A 15700-nucleotide genomic window follows, 5' to 3' on the forward strand; every position below is an offset into this window, starting at 1 on the left:
GCAAGGTTGTATGGAAGACCGGCAGTTGCCCATGCTGCAAGTCTCCCTGCTCCACGCCACCGATGTTGTCCAAGGGAAGGGCATTAGGACCCATACAGCTTGGCACCGGTGGTCGTCGCAGAGCAATGTGTGGTTAAGTGCCTTGCTCAAGGACACAACATGCTGCCTCAGCTTAGGCTCGAACTAGCGACCTTCAGATCACTAGACCGATGCCTTAACCACTTGGCCACGCGCCACACCAACCTTTATTAATGCCATTAACCAAGGAGTCTGCAGACCCCAGGTTGGGAGCCCCTGACTTAGAGGGTGGTGAGAGTGTGGAACGAGCAAGAGGTGCGCGTGTGATTTCGATTTCAACGTTGAAGAGAAGTTTGGATAGATACATGAATGGGAGGGGTATGGAGAGCTATGGTCCCAGTGCAGGTTGATGGGAGCAGGCAGATTAATAGCTCAGGAAGGACTAGCTGGGCCGAAGGGCTTGTTTCCCTGCTATAGTTTTCTATGACTCTAAAGTGCTTACAGACGGTGGTAGGAACTGAACTCAGTCTGTAGGTCCTTTAAAACGTTATGCTAACCCCGAAGCTACAATGGCGGCCTGTTGGGTTGGACCAGAGGGTTTTGCCATCGGATGACCTGACTGCTGTCCTCTGCCTTGTAGGTGTTTTTTTTAATTTCTAGGGGTTGGAGTGCCTGTCCCTGTCTCTCTCAGTCTCGCTGCCGCTCCAGCACCCCGATCTCTGCGCCAGCAGAATACCTATTCGTAACGAGGCCTCTTCCGAGGAAGGCGGGGAGCATGCGGGCACAAGTCAGACGCTTCCTGGAGGAATTCCTTTCAGCTCATTCTCCTGAAAAAGGGGACAAGATGGGAGAGAGACAGTGAGAATGACGAAGGAAACCAGAGGGTCACACAGAGGGTTCACTGCTCCCTCGAATTCCCCGCTCACGACTGCTCAATCACTGCAGCCCTTCCCCTGGGGGGTGGGGGGGGGGTTTCACTGGGATATTGTGAAAGAGGAGGCTTTTAAATGCAGGGGAGTTGCACAGAGTGCCGATACAGACTCACATGCAGCATTTTAGGAGCAGTTTCTTCCCCTCTGCCATCAGATTTCTGAATGGACAATAAATCCATGAGCACTATCTCACCACTCAGCTCTCTTTTTGCACTATTTATCTTTCTAGGTGGCAGGTGGAGATATATTTCTACCAAAGGTGTAAGGTGCTCCTTCTCTCCCCTAGCCTGCAGGTCACCCTGGGGCGAGGTGTAGCACCTGTTTAGCCCCCCCCCACCTGATCAGGGTCAGGTGACCATGGGAGCAGGTGGTGACGGTCGTTTGAGCAGCTGGTACAGATCACAAGTCCTGGTCATGTGACCACTGACACCAGGCAGACAATCTCTGAAGAGTATTGATAATGGCTGGGGTCACCCGTCTTGTAAAGACACTGTCCAGAAGGTAATGGCAAACCACACTGGTAGAAAAATTTGCCAAGAACAGTCATGGTCATGGAATCACGATCACCCACGTCATATGACATGACACATGATGATGATAGTTATGATTATATATACACACACACATTCTTAATATAATTCACAGTAATTTTATGTCTTGCATTGTAGTGCTGCCGCCAAGCAACAAATGTCAATTATATGATTAGGTCTTTATTCTTTGTAGCGTAGAAGGTTGAGGGGGGACTTGATAGAGGTGTTTAAAATTATGAAGGGGATAGATAGAGTTGACACGGATAGGCTTTTTCCATTGAGAGTGGGGGAGATTCAAACAGGAGGACATGAGTTGAGAGTTAAAGGGCAAAAGTTTAGGGGTAACATGAGGGGGAACTTCTTTACTCAGAGAGTGGTGGCTGTGTGGAATGAGCTTCCAGCAGAAGTGGTTGAGGCAGGTTTGATGTTGTTGTTTAAAGTTAAATTGGACAACAATATGGACAGGAAAGGAATGGAGGGTTATGGGCTGAGTGCAGGTCGGTGGGACTAGGTGAGAGTAAGAATTCGTCACAGACTAGAAGGGCCGAGATGGCCTGTTTCCGTGCTGTAATTGTTATAATGTCAATTATAATGAAACTCATTCTGAGCAACACATACAACACACTGGAGGAACTCAGCAGGCCAGGCAGCATCTATGGAGGGGAATAAACAGTTGATGTTTTGGGCTAAGACCCTCCATTTTACCACGGCTGGAAAGGAAGGAGATAGAAGCCAAAGGAAGTCGTTGCGGTGATGGGGAGAAACACAAACTGGCAGGTGATAGGTGAACACAAGGAAATCTGCAGATGCTGGAATTTCAAGCAACACACACAAAAATTGCTGGTGAGCGCGGCAGGCCAGACAGCATTTATAGGAAGAGGTACAGTTGACGTTTCGGGCCAAGACCCTTTGTCAGGACCTACACGAAGGGTCTTGGCCCAAAACGTCGACTGTACCTCTTCTGAAAGATGCAGCCTGGCCTGCTGAGGTGATTGCTGAGACCAGTTGAGGGGGGGAGATGGGGGAGATGGGGAAGGAGGGGGATGAAGTAAGAAGCTGAGAGTGAAGGTGCCCTCCCCACCAACTTTCCAACCTTGATGAAGGGTCTCAGACCGAAATGTCTGTTCATTTCCCTCAAATCCAGAGCAACACACACACACACACACACACACACACACACACACACACAAAATGCTGGAGGAACCCAGCAGATCAGGCAGCCTCTATGGAAATGAATAAACAGTCATTTGAAGGGTCTCGGCCCAAAACCACGACTCTTTGTTAATTCCCATAGCTGCAGCCTGACCTGCTGAGCTCCCCCAGCGACAACACTGCTGGTGCCAAACTGTATCGGTCTCTGCCGTCCCTTCGGATTCATCAGCCGCACGGAGAGGGGGAGCCTGTTACATGGACAACAGCTTGCTCTCCATATCGTACTGCCCCAGCTCGTGTGCTGGCTTGCGTATCGACTGTTAACGGACAGCATGGAGGGAACATGCATGGCCAACCCCGACCAACAGGGGTCCTCAGGGCACGGTAACAGGCCTGTACCGTCCAATCAAACACACGTGACCAATTAACCTACTAACTGGTACATCTTTAGAATGTGGAAGGAGCACCGGGAGGGAGCCCGTGCAGTCACAGGAAGAACGTAATAACTCCTTACGGCCTGTGGCAGGAATTGAACCCGCACACTGGCACCATAATAGTGTAAAGCCGACCGCTGACGCCCACTTGCCTTGGAGCAGCAGCCTGTTGGAGGGTCAGTGGTGAGGCACTGTGGGAGGGGTCGTCACTAGAATGGGACTGTGTACTGACCCCCTGGCCACTGAGTGATGCCATACTGTGTCCCAGCCAACGGCTATTATCAACACCAGAAATATTCAACGAGCAGGCACGGTGGGATCTTACTGTTGAGAACTTTTCCCCATGCTTTCCCTTGAGTGTGCGGTGATTTGTGGATGCAAGGCTTCAGGCTGTGATAGAACATCGAATGTAGAACCGTACAGCACAGGAACATGGTCTTTGGCCCACAGTGTTGTGCTGAACCAATTAAATTAATAACCAAATGGTCAACTGAATTAATCTGTTCTGCCTACACAATGCCCATATCCTTCCATTTTCCTCACATTCGTGCCTATCTAAACATCTCTTAAAAGTCTCTAATGTTCTGCCTCTACAAAGTTCATTTATTATCAAAGTATGTATACACTATACAACCTTGAGGTTCGTCTCCTTACAGACAGCCACAAGACAAGGAAACAAACAGAACCCGTGTAAAAAAAAGACTTGACAAACACCCAATGTGCAGAGAGAGAAAAAAACAAATCGTGCAATTAAAGTAAGCAAATAGCATTTAGAATGAAAGCGAGTCCTCAGACACGAAGCCTGGACCAGGCCCAAGGCCCCAGCCTCAGGGCAGTGAAGAGCAGAGTAAACGTCGCAGAGCAGCCAGCAGAACCGGCCCCACCCTTGCCTCCGGTCCCGATACCCGGTCTTTTCAACTGGCCCGGCCTTTAAATCGTCCAAACATCGGGCCTTTCCTCGCACTAGGACCTGGGCCCTCTCGTGTTAATACACTCCGGGCCTGGACCTCGCCTCCTCATTTCGGCCCTTAGCCCACCTTTCCAAATCAGCCTGGCACTTAGATCGATTAAACCTTGCTCTCAGTTGAGGTGGACGGGCCCCAAATCTGCTTCTCCTACATTCTGACTTTTCCCTGCTCTGCTCGCACCAACTCTATCTCAAACATGCCTCACTCCGATTTCTCCTCGCACCCGCATGCTTTGACCCTCGACTCAGCCTCGTGTTTGCTCGCCTCTTCATTGTGATCGTTTTCCATCTTTTTTTTTAAACAGAAGTGTTAATAAGTACTTAGTTGTATCCCTTGATTTGTTACCTGCCAGTAAGTAGTCCCTCACCCTCAGCAGCAGCACCTTAAACTGGAAGTTCCACCTTAAACCACCGCCCCAGGCAGCACATTCACCACTCTCTGAGTAAAAAACTTACCCCTTACATCCCCCTCTCTCTTTCAATGCATGCCCTCTGGTATTAGACATTTCACCCCTGGGAAACAGATACTCTCTGTCCACTCTATCTATGCCTCTCATAATCTTATAAACCTCTATCAGATCTCCCCTCAGTGATGGGATACTGTTTGAAAACAGTCTGCTCCATTAGCTGAATCTAATGAAGCCGAGCTGCCTCGGCTGAGTGAACTAGTCCCTGCTTACTCACTGACTGACTTCCTTTTAACCATTTTACAAATCTAATGAAAAGGTCTGCGGATCCTCGGACGATGTCTGGATTAGATAATAATCGGTATCGCAGCCAGCACATCAGTGCAACCTGCTTTACTGAACTAATTGAAACGCATTTCATTTCCGCTTGCGCCTGAAGATGGAATTATTTTCAAAATACACGAACACTGAATAACAGCTGGTGTGTTAACCCTTTACAAGCTGCAGAGTGAACCTCTGGTCTCTCTGGTCCCTCCAAACCAAGTGACAGAGGTGACGGGGTGGGGGGGCACTTTGCTTCCAGATGAGCCCAATGACCGCTTTGACTGTCCAGACATGGAGGAACCAGCACGAACTCCCTCAGTCCCTGATCATCCTGTGATTTCAGTCTCTTAGGCTGACCTGAGAGCATCCTTCAGGAGGGTGAACCCACGGAAAGCATCCGGCCTAGAAGGCGATCCTGGCCCATTACTGAAGACCTGTGCTGATCAGCTGGCTGGAGATCTTTAACCTCTCACTCAGGCTTCACTTACATCAGTGCCGAAGAAGAATGTGGTGACCTGCCTCAATGACTATTGTCCAGTTGCACTTACAACCACAGAGATGTAGTGTTTTGAGAGGTTGGTGATGAAGGATATCAATTCCTGCCGAGAAGCCACTTGGATCCACTCCAATTTACCTACCATCACAATAGCTCTACAGCAGATGCAATCTCATTGGCTCTTAACTCAACCTGGAACATCTGAGCAGCAAAGATGCCTAAATCAGGATGCTCTTTATTGGCTACAGCTCAGCATTCAATACCGTCATCCCTTCAAAACTAATCAATAACCTTCCATCTTCCTCTGGTGCTCCCCTCCCCCTTTCTTTCTTCCAAGGCCTTCCGACCCATGATTCCCCTTCTCCTGCCTTGTGACCCCTTTGCTAATCAACTTTCCAGCTCTCGGCTTCATCCTCACCCCCCCCCCTCCGTCTTCTCCTATCACTTCGGGTCTCCCCCTTTCAAATCTCTTACTATCTCTGTTTTCCGTTAGTCCTGACGAAGGGTCTCGACACCAAACGTCGACCGTATCTCTTCCTACAGATGCTGCCTGGCCTGCTGCGTTCACCAGCATTTTGTGTGTGTTGCTTGAATTTCCAGCATCTGCAGATTTCCTCGTGTTTGCAATAACCTTCAAGATAAGTTTTGAGAGGATGGTGATATTCATTGGCCTCAGTGCCTCCTTGTGCAGTTGGATTCTGGATTTCCTCACTGCAGACTCCAGTCAGTTCGGATTGGCAACAACATCTCCTCCATGATCTCCATCAGCACAGGTGCACCACAAGGCTGTGTGCTTAGCCCCCTGCTCTACTCACTTTACACCTATGAATGTGTGGCTAAGCACAGTTCCAATGCCATAGTTAAGTTTGCTGACGATATCACCGTCAGAGGCCAAATCAGAAGTGGTGGTGAATCAGCATATTAGAGTGAGATTGAAAATCTGGCTGAGTGGTGCCACAACAATGATCTTTCAATCAAGGTCAGCGAGACCAAGGAGCTGATTATTGAATTCAGGAGACGGAAACTATAGATCCGTGAGCCAGTCCTCATCAGGGGTTCAGAGGTGGAGAGGGTCAGCAATTTTAAATTCCTCGCTGTTATCATTTCAGGAGATCTGTCCTGGGCCCAGCACACAAGTGCATTTACAAAGAAAGCACACAGCAGTGCCTCTACTTCCTTAGAAGTTTATGAAGATTCAGTATGACATCTAAAACTTCTACAGGTGTGTGGTGGAGAATATATTGACTGGCTGCATCACAGCCTGGTATGGAAGCACCAATACCCTTGTATGGAAACGCCTGCAAAAAGTAGTGGATATGGCCCAGTCCATCACGGGTAAAGCCCACCCCACCATTGAGCACGTCTACATGAAACACTGTCGCAGGGAAGCAGCATCCATCATCGGAGACCCCCATCACCCAGGACATGCTCTCTTCTCACTGCTGCCATCTGGAGGGAGGTACAGGAGCCTCAGGGCTCTCACCCCCAGGTTCAGGAACAGTTATTACCCTCAGCCATCAGGAAGGAGGTACAGGAGCCTCAGGGCTCTCACCCCCAGGTTCAGGAACAGTTATTGCCCTGAGCCATCAGGAAGGAGGTACAGGAGACTCAGAAACACACCACCAGGTTCAGGAACACGTATTACCCTCAACCATCAGGAGGGAGATACAGGAACCTCAGGACTCACACCACCAGATTCAGGAACAGTTATTACCCCTCAACCATCAGGAAGGAGGTACAGGAGCCTCAGGACCCACACCACCACGTTCAGGAACAGTTATTACACCTCAGCCATCAGGCTCCTGAACCAGAGTTCACTTCAGTCTGTCCTGTTGGTGCAGTCTTTCATTGATTGTGTGTTGGATTTATTGAGTATGCCCACGGGAAAATGAATCCCAGGGTTGTATATGGTGACATATATGTACTTTGATAATAAATTTACTTTAAACAGCTGCTGTGGTGGTGATTGTATCTGACGATGACAGAAAATCTGTGTGGGACAGTTTTCAAAGTTGGAAAAGCCTTTGCACTGGGGCAGGTCCAATTTCTCAACCTCGGAAGTCCGATTTTGCGAGTGGTCGTCACAAACTGGGGTCTTCCTTGGTTACAATGGATGACCATGATGTCTTCTGTGCCTTGTCGTGCCCTTTGCTCTCCACACAGCGTTGCAGAACCTCCTTCCTGGCCGATGGATCTCAGCTGCCCAGACGGCTGGAGGTGACTTCGCATGCTAGCCCTCTCTCACCGGGGTATGAGGCTGCCAGTACCCTCACCTGATTTATCCCCCATGTCGAAGCGGTGTACCAGGGCGTGGCCGCTGTCGCATGCAAACAGCCGCTTGGAGCCACAGGTGAGAGCTGAGTGTCCGGTGGGGACCAAATGTGAGTTACTTGCCTCAGAATGGACATGACAAGCCCCCTTCACCAGAGGTACAGCCCCTCGCTGGACACCCCATACACCCACTTCTAGGGTTGGGACAGGTTAAAAGTGCATCTATTGCGTCCCGGTCACCGTCAGCCTTACCGCTGAGTTACCAACACAGACAGACTGCTGCTCTGTCAGCAAAACACTAAACCCTGTCTGCCGGTCCTCTCAGTCACAAAGAAAAATCCCAGGAGATGTGCTGAAGAGCAGGCAAAAGGACAACTGAATACTGAGAAGCCAGGGTAGGGTGGACATATAAAGGATGTTTCCAATAGTGGGAGCGTTTCCTCCCTCTCACCGTAACTGCATGTTCTCTGTTATTAGACACAGAGTTGGCCACCAGCGACACCAATGCCCAGCTCTGAGTTGCTTTCAGAAGACATTTTTAAAGCAGGTTTTTATAAACAAGGTGTTAAGCCCATTTTCAACTCAAAGTTCAAAGTAAATTTATTATTAAAGAACGTTTATGTCACATTATACAACCCTGAGATACATTTTCTTGCGGGTATTCAGAGTAGGACAAAGAAATACAATAGAATCCATGAAAAACAGAGACAGTCAAACAACCAATGTGCAAGAGAAGACGAACTGTGCTAATACAGAAAATAAATAAATAATACAGAGAGCATGAGTTACTGAGTCCTTGAAAGTGAGTCTGTTATTTGTGGAGTTGGTTCAGTGTTGAGGTGAGTGAAGTTATCCACGCTGGTTCAGGAGCCTGATGGCTGAGGGGTAATAACTGTTCCTGAACCTGGTGGTGTGGGTCCTGAGGCTCCTGTACCTCCTTCTTAATGGTTGAGGGGTAATAACTGTTCCTGAACCTGGTGGTGTGAGTCGCAAGGCTCCTGTACCTCCTTCCGGATGGTTGAGGGGTAATAACTGTTCCTGAACCTGGTGGTGTGGGTCCCGAGGCTCCTGTACCTCCTTCTTAATGGTTGAGGGGTAATAACTGTTCCTGAACCTGATGATGTGAGTCCTGAGGCTCCTGTACCTCCCTCCCATTGCAACAAACACTAATCCTGAAACGGCAAGGTCCAACAGTGATCTCCTGAAACACTGCCCAGATATAGAAGCTCTCCGAGTGCTCTCCCATCCAGGAACAGAACCTGAATTAACATCCTGTCATTCTAAAACCAGCTCCAACATGGACAGTCCCAAGCCTGGCTGTGAAAGCTGAAGGGTCGGCCATAGGGCTAGCAACCTCATCCCGTAAAAATTCAGAGCTACAGAAACTGCAACAAGAGCTCCAAAGATTTCGTACCTGAGAGAGGAAGGATCTTCGCCTTAAAGACTTATGAAGCAGTGTGGTGAAAACAGAAGGCACAGGGCCAATCAGCCTAACATCGTTTCAGGACAGAAGACTCCGGTGAGCTGCGGTTGGTGGCCTCTCCCCCAGTAGGGGTGATGGGATTAGGAAGAACTCCAACAACCACTGCAAGTCCCACTTACTCAGAGATCAGCTTCAAGTCAGAGTCCTTCCAACCTGGCACATAATACAATTGGAAGTCACGGCCAACGAGGCGGATAAAATGCTTGCCAGATGGAGGGAGGGGAGCGAATTAGCTTCCCGTCCTGTTCCATGCATGAGCACTGCGGTTGCTGGGAAATTAATGATCTTGTCTCACGGACTGATGGTAATGGTTAACCCTCAGTGAGACAGAGAGGGAGCTGCAGAATGTGGCCTTCCAATGCACAGGGAGAGCACAGATCTAATTATACCCCCACAAACATTATTCATCTGTTTTATAAAAGGTACAAGAGCAATATGAGGAACCTACAAGTCCTAAGAGCAGAATTAGGCCATTCAGCCCATTGAGTCTGCTCCACCATTCCATCATGGGTGATATATTATCCCTCTCAACTCTAAGATCCTGCCATCTTCCTGTAACTTTTGACACCCTGACTAATCAAGAACCTATCAACCTCATTCTGAAGATATAGGAACAGAATTAGGCCATTCAGGCCATTGAGTCTGCTCCACCATTTCATTATGGCTGATCCATTTTCCCTCTCAGCCCCAATCTCCTGTCTTCTCCCCGTATCCCTTCATGCAAACTCTAATCAAGAACCTATCAACCTCATTCTGAAGATATAGGAGCAGAATTAGGCCATTCAGCCCATCAAGTCTGCTCCACCATTTCATCATGGCTGATCCAATTTTCCTCTCAGCCCTAATCTCCTGTCTTCTCCCTGTGTCCCTTCATTCCCTGACTAATCAAGAATCTATCAACCTCTGCCTTAAATATACTCAATGATTTGGCCTCCACTGCCTCCTGCGGTAATGAATTCAACAAATTCACTACCCCCTGCTGAAGAAATTCCTCCTTATCTCTGTTCTAAATAGACATCCCTCTATTCTGAGGCTGTGCCCTCTCATCCTAGACTGTTCCACTATAGGAATCATCCTCTCCACATTCACTCTATCTAGGCCAAGAATAATTCTTGTGAATGTTCTCTCTATTGAGGCTGTGTCCTCTGGTCTTAGACTCCCCCACTATAGGAAACATACCCTGCACATCCACTCTATCAAGGCATTTCAATATTTGATAGGTTTCAAAGAGATCCCTCCTCATTCTTCTAAACACCAGTGAGTACAGGCCCAGAGATGTCAAATACGCTTCATACTCCAAGACCCTTCATCAGGACTGGAAAGGAAGGGGGCATCTTCTCTTCGAGGTTCTGACTTCATCGCTTCTCCCCCACCTATCCACCTTCTCCCTCACAGTCTGACCTATCACCAGCCACCCACTTTCTCTCTCACAGTCTCACCTATCACCTGCCACCCACCTTCACCCTCACAGTCTGACCTATCACCAGCCACCCACTTTCTCCCTCACAGTCTCACCTATCACCTGCCACCCACCTTCTCCCTCACAGTCTGACCTATCACCAGCCACCCACTTTCTCTCTCACAGTCTCACCTATCACCTGCCACCCACCTTCTCCCTCACAGTCTGACCTATCACCAGCCACCCACTTTCTCTCTCACAGTCTCACCTATCACCTGCCACCCACCTTCACCCTCACAGTCTGACCTATCACCAGCCACCCACTTTCTCCCTCACAGTCTCACCTATCACCTGCCACCCACCTTCTCCCTCACAGTCTGACCTATCACCAGCCACCCACTTTCTCTCTCACAGTCTCACCTATCACCTGCCACCCACCTTCACCCTCACAGTCTGACCTATCACCAGCCACCCACTTTCTCCCTCACAGTCTCACCTATCACCTGCCACCCAACTTCTCCCTCACAGTCTGATCTATCACCAGCCACCCACCTTCACCCTCACAGTCTCACCTATCACCAGCCACCCACTTTCTCCCTCACAGTCTCACCTATCACCAGCCACCCATCTTCCCCCTCACCTGGTCTCACCTATCACCAGCCACCCACCTTCACCCTCACAGTCTCACCTATCACCAGCCACGCACCTTCACCCTCACAGTCTGACCTATCACCTGCCACCCACCTTCACCCTCACAGTCTGACCTATCACCTGCCACCCACCTTCTCCCTCACAGTCTCACCTATCACCTGCCACCCACCTTCACCCTCACAGTCTCACCTATCACCTGCCACCCACCTTCACCCTCACAGTCTGACCTATCACCTGCCATCCACCTTCCCCCTCACCTGGTCTCACCTATCACCTGCCAGCTTATACTCCTCCCTCCCCCCCTTCTAATTCTGGCTTGTGTCCCCTTCTTCCCCGATGAAGCAGCTCAGGTGACATTTATGGAAGGGAATAAACGTTTACTCTTTTCCATAGATGCTGCCTGGCCTGCTGAGTTCCTCTTGTGGGGTGGTGTGTGTGTGTGCTGTATGTGGGTTTGTGTGTGAAGGTGTGTGAATGTATGTGTGTGAGTGTGTGTGTGTGTCTGTGTGTTTGTCTGCGCGCGCGTCCACGTTTACAAGATCACAGTACACACCCACAGCCCAACATGCAAACACTTTAAAAACAGCAATGCTCTCTGAGTCTCTGGATAACAGGGCCCTTCAGAAGACAGGAGTAGTGCAATAGCTATATTTAGACCAACATAAATGTTTATAATTACACCGGTGCACCATCACACGTTCAGTTGACTGTGAAACACCTCCTCTCGTCACATGCTTTGTCTTCAGCCTCGGCTCGGCCACGGAGAGACTGCCCCCAGAATGGAGCCGGGCATTCCGTAAACCTCTGTCTGGTTTATTCCAGCACGGTCACCTCACACCATCCACTCAAGGCTCATACCAACCTGCACACCTGCTCTGTTCAGTCAAACAGAGGAAAGCCAGGGGTGAGCGGCGAGGAACACCCCCACAGGCACTGGGCACTGTGCCTCGGGGAGCATCCCAAAGATCAGCATCGGGAAAGGTCGGACTAGGAGTGAGGGGGGAATTTCGACAACCAAACAGGCCCTCAGCTGCAAACTTTCACAGTATCATCCCTCCCACAGTGTGACCCTCCCTCAGAGCTGTCCCTTTTCTTTATGCAGATGTGCAAAACTTCATTCAAATACAAAAGACATACTAAGGTTAGGGGGTCACAATACAGTTACTGAATTCAAATAAGAAATACACTTATTCCCATCGATAACACACTCAATTCCCTGGTGTGGGAGGGGCACCGTTCCCAGAAAACCCCCGTTGAACTGGTAATGGGCGCGTGCTCCCTCTCCAAGGACACCCTGGAATGAATGTAGCCCTGGAAAAGGGGCAGGCGGTCGGCTCGGACACAGCCCTCAACAGCCCACTGCCTGGGCATCTTGGCCAGGCCAACGAGCAAGACCACCAGGAGATCCCCCGTGAGACCCACCCTCTCCCCTCCATACTGGATGCCTGTAAACCAGCAGCGCGGGGCTGAAGTGTAACCAGAACCTGCCCCTTCAGACACTCAAACAGGGGCTGCAGCCTCTCACACGCCATATCAGCGTGGTACACTGACCCCTCCCGGGCACAGAATGGACAGGTGGACGGGGTGTCAGTGAACCTGCTTAAAGACCCGTTGTATGGTACAAACTTGTGCGACACCTTCCACCCCAGGTCCCCAGTGTACAGGGGAAGGACCCCTGTATGAAGAGGTTTCCTCCCCCACCACCAGATGGTAAGACAGACTGCCATGGCGAGGTGATCAGGAGCAGCTCATACAAGGACCGCCTCGGTGCGTCACAAACAAGCACGGTGGGTATCTCCGTGAGGCAGCTCACGCGGTGCGGGACCAGGCTCCTGTACGAGATCTCAGGGTTTAGGTCACACAAGAACCTCCGGCCGAGCAGGGATGGGTGGGCCGGAGCCCTTCCACACCGCTGATCCAGCTCTGCACCCACCGTGACGGGATGCCCTGTGGGCCCAAACACCACTCCCTGTGGGCACAGCAGCACTCCGACCCAAGGTGACCCTACCCCAGACTGGCAGTAGCTCCCGGTAAAAACCTGGCGGCTCCTCTATAGCACTGCGGCAGATGCTCGCCATCGGGAGCCACATACCTTCCTGAAGGCAATGTCCTCGGTGAGGGAAGTGTATCGCCAACGTGCGCCACCTCGGATGCTGCTCAGTGCACACGTACCTCTCCAAATTCTTGAGGCAGAGAGCTGCCAGCTGGGTACCTACACACAACAAAGACCGACCGTCCTTCGCAATCTGAAGACTCAGGGCCACAGCGGAGACCCAGTGCCTCCTGTTGCCCCAGGAGTCGTCCACCAGCTTCCTCTGGGTCCTGGCGACAAATACAGCAGGTGGGACTGAAGTGACCAGCCGGTACCGCAGCACGGAGGCTACTAGCTCGTTGATAACCAACGTCCTGCCCTGGTACGAGAGTGCGTGGCGTAGACCTGACCAGTGTCACAGCCGGGCCAAGACTTTTGTCTCTAACCTGCCAAGACTCTGCAGTGAAGCTTAGGTAGACCCCCAGATGGAGGAGGTGTGTGCTGCTTCACGCAAACGGTCTCAGCTCCCCTGACAAGGAGTCCACCCACCTCTGACCCAATAAAGGACCAGAGCTTCATCATATAACCATTTAACAATTACAGCACGGAAACAGGCCATCTCGGCCCTTCTAGTCCGTGCCGAGTTGACCCTGGCAGAAACACGGCTGAGAAGATCTGCTGGCAGATGAATGTGAGGTGTTGCACCATGGCAGGGCAAACCCATGGAAACAGGGCACTGTTAAGGGCAAGATCCTTAACCGTGTTGCTGAGCAGAGAGATCTTGGGGTCCAGGTTCACAGTTCCTTGAAAGTGGCTGCACATGTCGACAGGTGGTTAAGAAGGCTCATGGAATGCTTGCTTTTATTAGTTGAGGCACTTTGAGTTCAGAAGTCAAGAGGTTACGTTGCAGCTTTATAGAACTCTGGCTGGAGTATTGCAGGTAGTTCTGGTCGCCCCACGGTAGGAAAGATGTTGAGGCTTTGGAGAGGGTGCAGAAGAGGTTTACCAGGATGTTGCCTGGTTCAGAGGGCATGTGCTATCACAAGAGATTGGACAAACTTGGGTTGTATTCTCTGGAGCGTCGGAGACTGAGGGAGATCTGATTGAGGTTCATAGGATTATGAGAGGCACCGACAGAGTGGCCAGAGAGTATCTGTTTCCCAGAGTTGAAATGTCTAACACCAGAGGGCATTGAAGGTGAGAGGGGTAGGTTCAAGGAGGATATAAGGGGTAAGTTTTTTACTCAGAGAGTGGTGGATGCCTGGAATGCGCTGCCTGGGGTGGTGGAAGAGGCAAATACATTAGAGGCTTTTAAGAGACATTTGAATAGGCAGATGGAGGAAGATGGAGGGATATGGACATTGTATAGGTTGGACAGATTAGTGTTTGGAGTGTTTTTGATTTACTTTTTACCTGGTTTGGCACAACGATGTGGGGCAAGGGGCCTGTCCCTGTGCTGTACTGGTCTACCTTCTGTGTAATGTGTTCCTCTGTAGGTCATCAGTGTCAGTGATCACAAGGAGGGCATTACAGCATCAGCCAAAAGGACTACCTTCATCTCCAGCTCACCCAGAACCTGACCTGTTAACCACTTCTGAAGAAGGCACAGGAGCGGCTCTATTCAGACTGAGTACAGCTGTCCCCATATCAGGCAGCCCCGACGCACCCCCTCACCCCCGCCAGTCTGACAGGCACGGGCAACAAAAACGCCTCCCAAGTCCGAGCCGCTCAGAGTCTTGAGGAGGTAGCCATGATCCATCCTGATTGAGAGAGAGACAGGTGGATCAGGTCCGGGACGAGGTTGATATGGACCGACCCGGGACCATGCAGGACTGGTCTGGGTGGATCGTTTGGGGCAGTATGGAACCCAGGTGACTGGTTACTGCCTCGGCAAAGATCATATATTCGGTGCACAGAAGAGACAATGGGTGCTGATTCCACAGGCGGCAAGAAGCCCCTTTCTTCAGCAGCCTTACACCAAGCGAGGGGTATCTCACCTGGTGTGGCCAGCACCCAGTATGTCCTAGAAAGCCCTGATGAATTCCACACTCAACCCATCCAACTCTGGGTTTGAGGGCACCGGTCAGTTCCTCCGGCGATAGGGGAGAATCCAGCCGCTGGACAGCCTCAGGGATGACCCCTGACAGATCCTCCCTCCACACCTTCCTGAGCGGTGACTCGTGCTCAGCCTCACTGGGCAGGCCGTGCCCAGGGGCTCCGCCACTGCCCAGCAGGTCACGGCTGCAGCCTCTCTGCATGAGGTGTCTGTCCGGGAGGGTGGGAGGTGTGGGGGGGGGGGGGTCACCTGCGCATCTGAGGGAGGGGGAGTGGGGGTGGGGAAAGGCTCTCATAGCCATCACCTCGCCCCACCCTACACCACCTCCACTTATTCTCACCTTCACTGAACCTCCACGCACACCATCTTCCCCCTTTCCCCGCCACCTGTCCCCCTCTCACTTTCACCTACACCCTCCCCTTACCTTCAGTCTCCTCATTCATGACCTCCTCAGTGACTGAACCTGCACAATCAATGGTGGCAGAGAACTCTCTACTTCTTGGGAGGAGACACTGCTTCTTAACTCAGTCCTGAATGGTCAAGCTCTT

The 15700-nt window shown here is 50.8% G+C and overlaps 1 protein-coding gene across 11 annotated transcripts in view; it reads right to left on the reverse strand.

The window, feature by feature from the left end:
• rimbp2b (RIMS binding protein 2b) overlaps positions 1-15700 on the reverse strand; it is a 190325-nt gene that overhangs the window by 112666 nt on the left and 61959 nt on the right. For 9 of the 11 annotated variants that reach the window (XM_072240778.1, XM_072240773.1, XM_072240780.1 and 6 more), the window contains one exon: positions 755-845. The exons of the other annotated variants lie outside the window; for them this stretch is intronic. The gene's annotated coding sequence lies outside the window, so the exon portion shown is untranslated. The remainder of the gene's footprint in view (positions 1-754; positions 846-15700) is intronic. 11 annotated transcript variants of the gene reach the window in all.

The sequence above is a fragment of the Mobula birostris genome, chromosome 22, assembly GCF_030028105.1.
Source record: "Mobula birostris isolate sMobBir1 chromosome 22, sMobBir1.hap1, whole genome shotgun sequence".
Classification (NCBI taxonomy): domain Eukaryota; kingdom Metazoa; phylum Chordata; class Chondrichthyes; order Myliobatiformes; family Myliobatidae; genus Mobula; species Mobula birostris.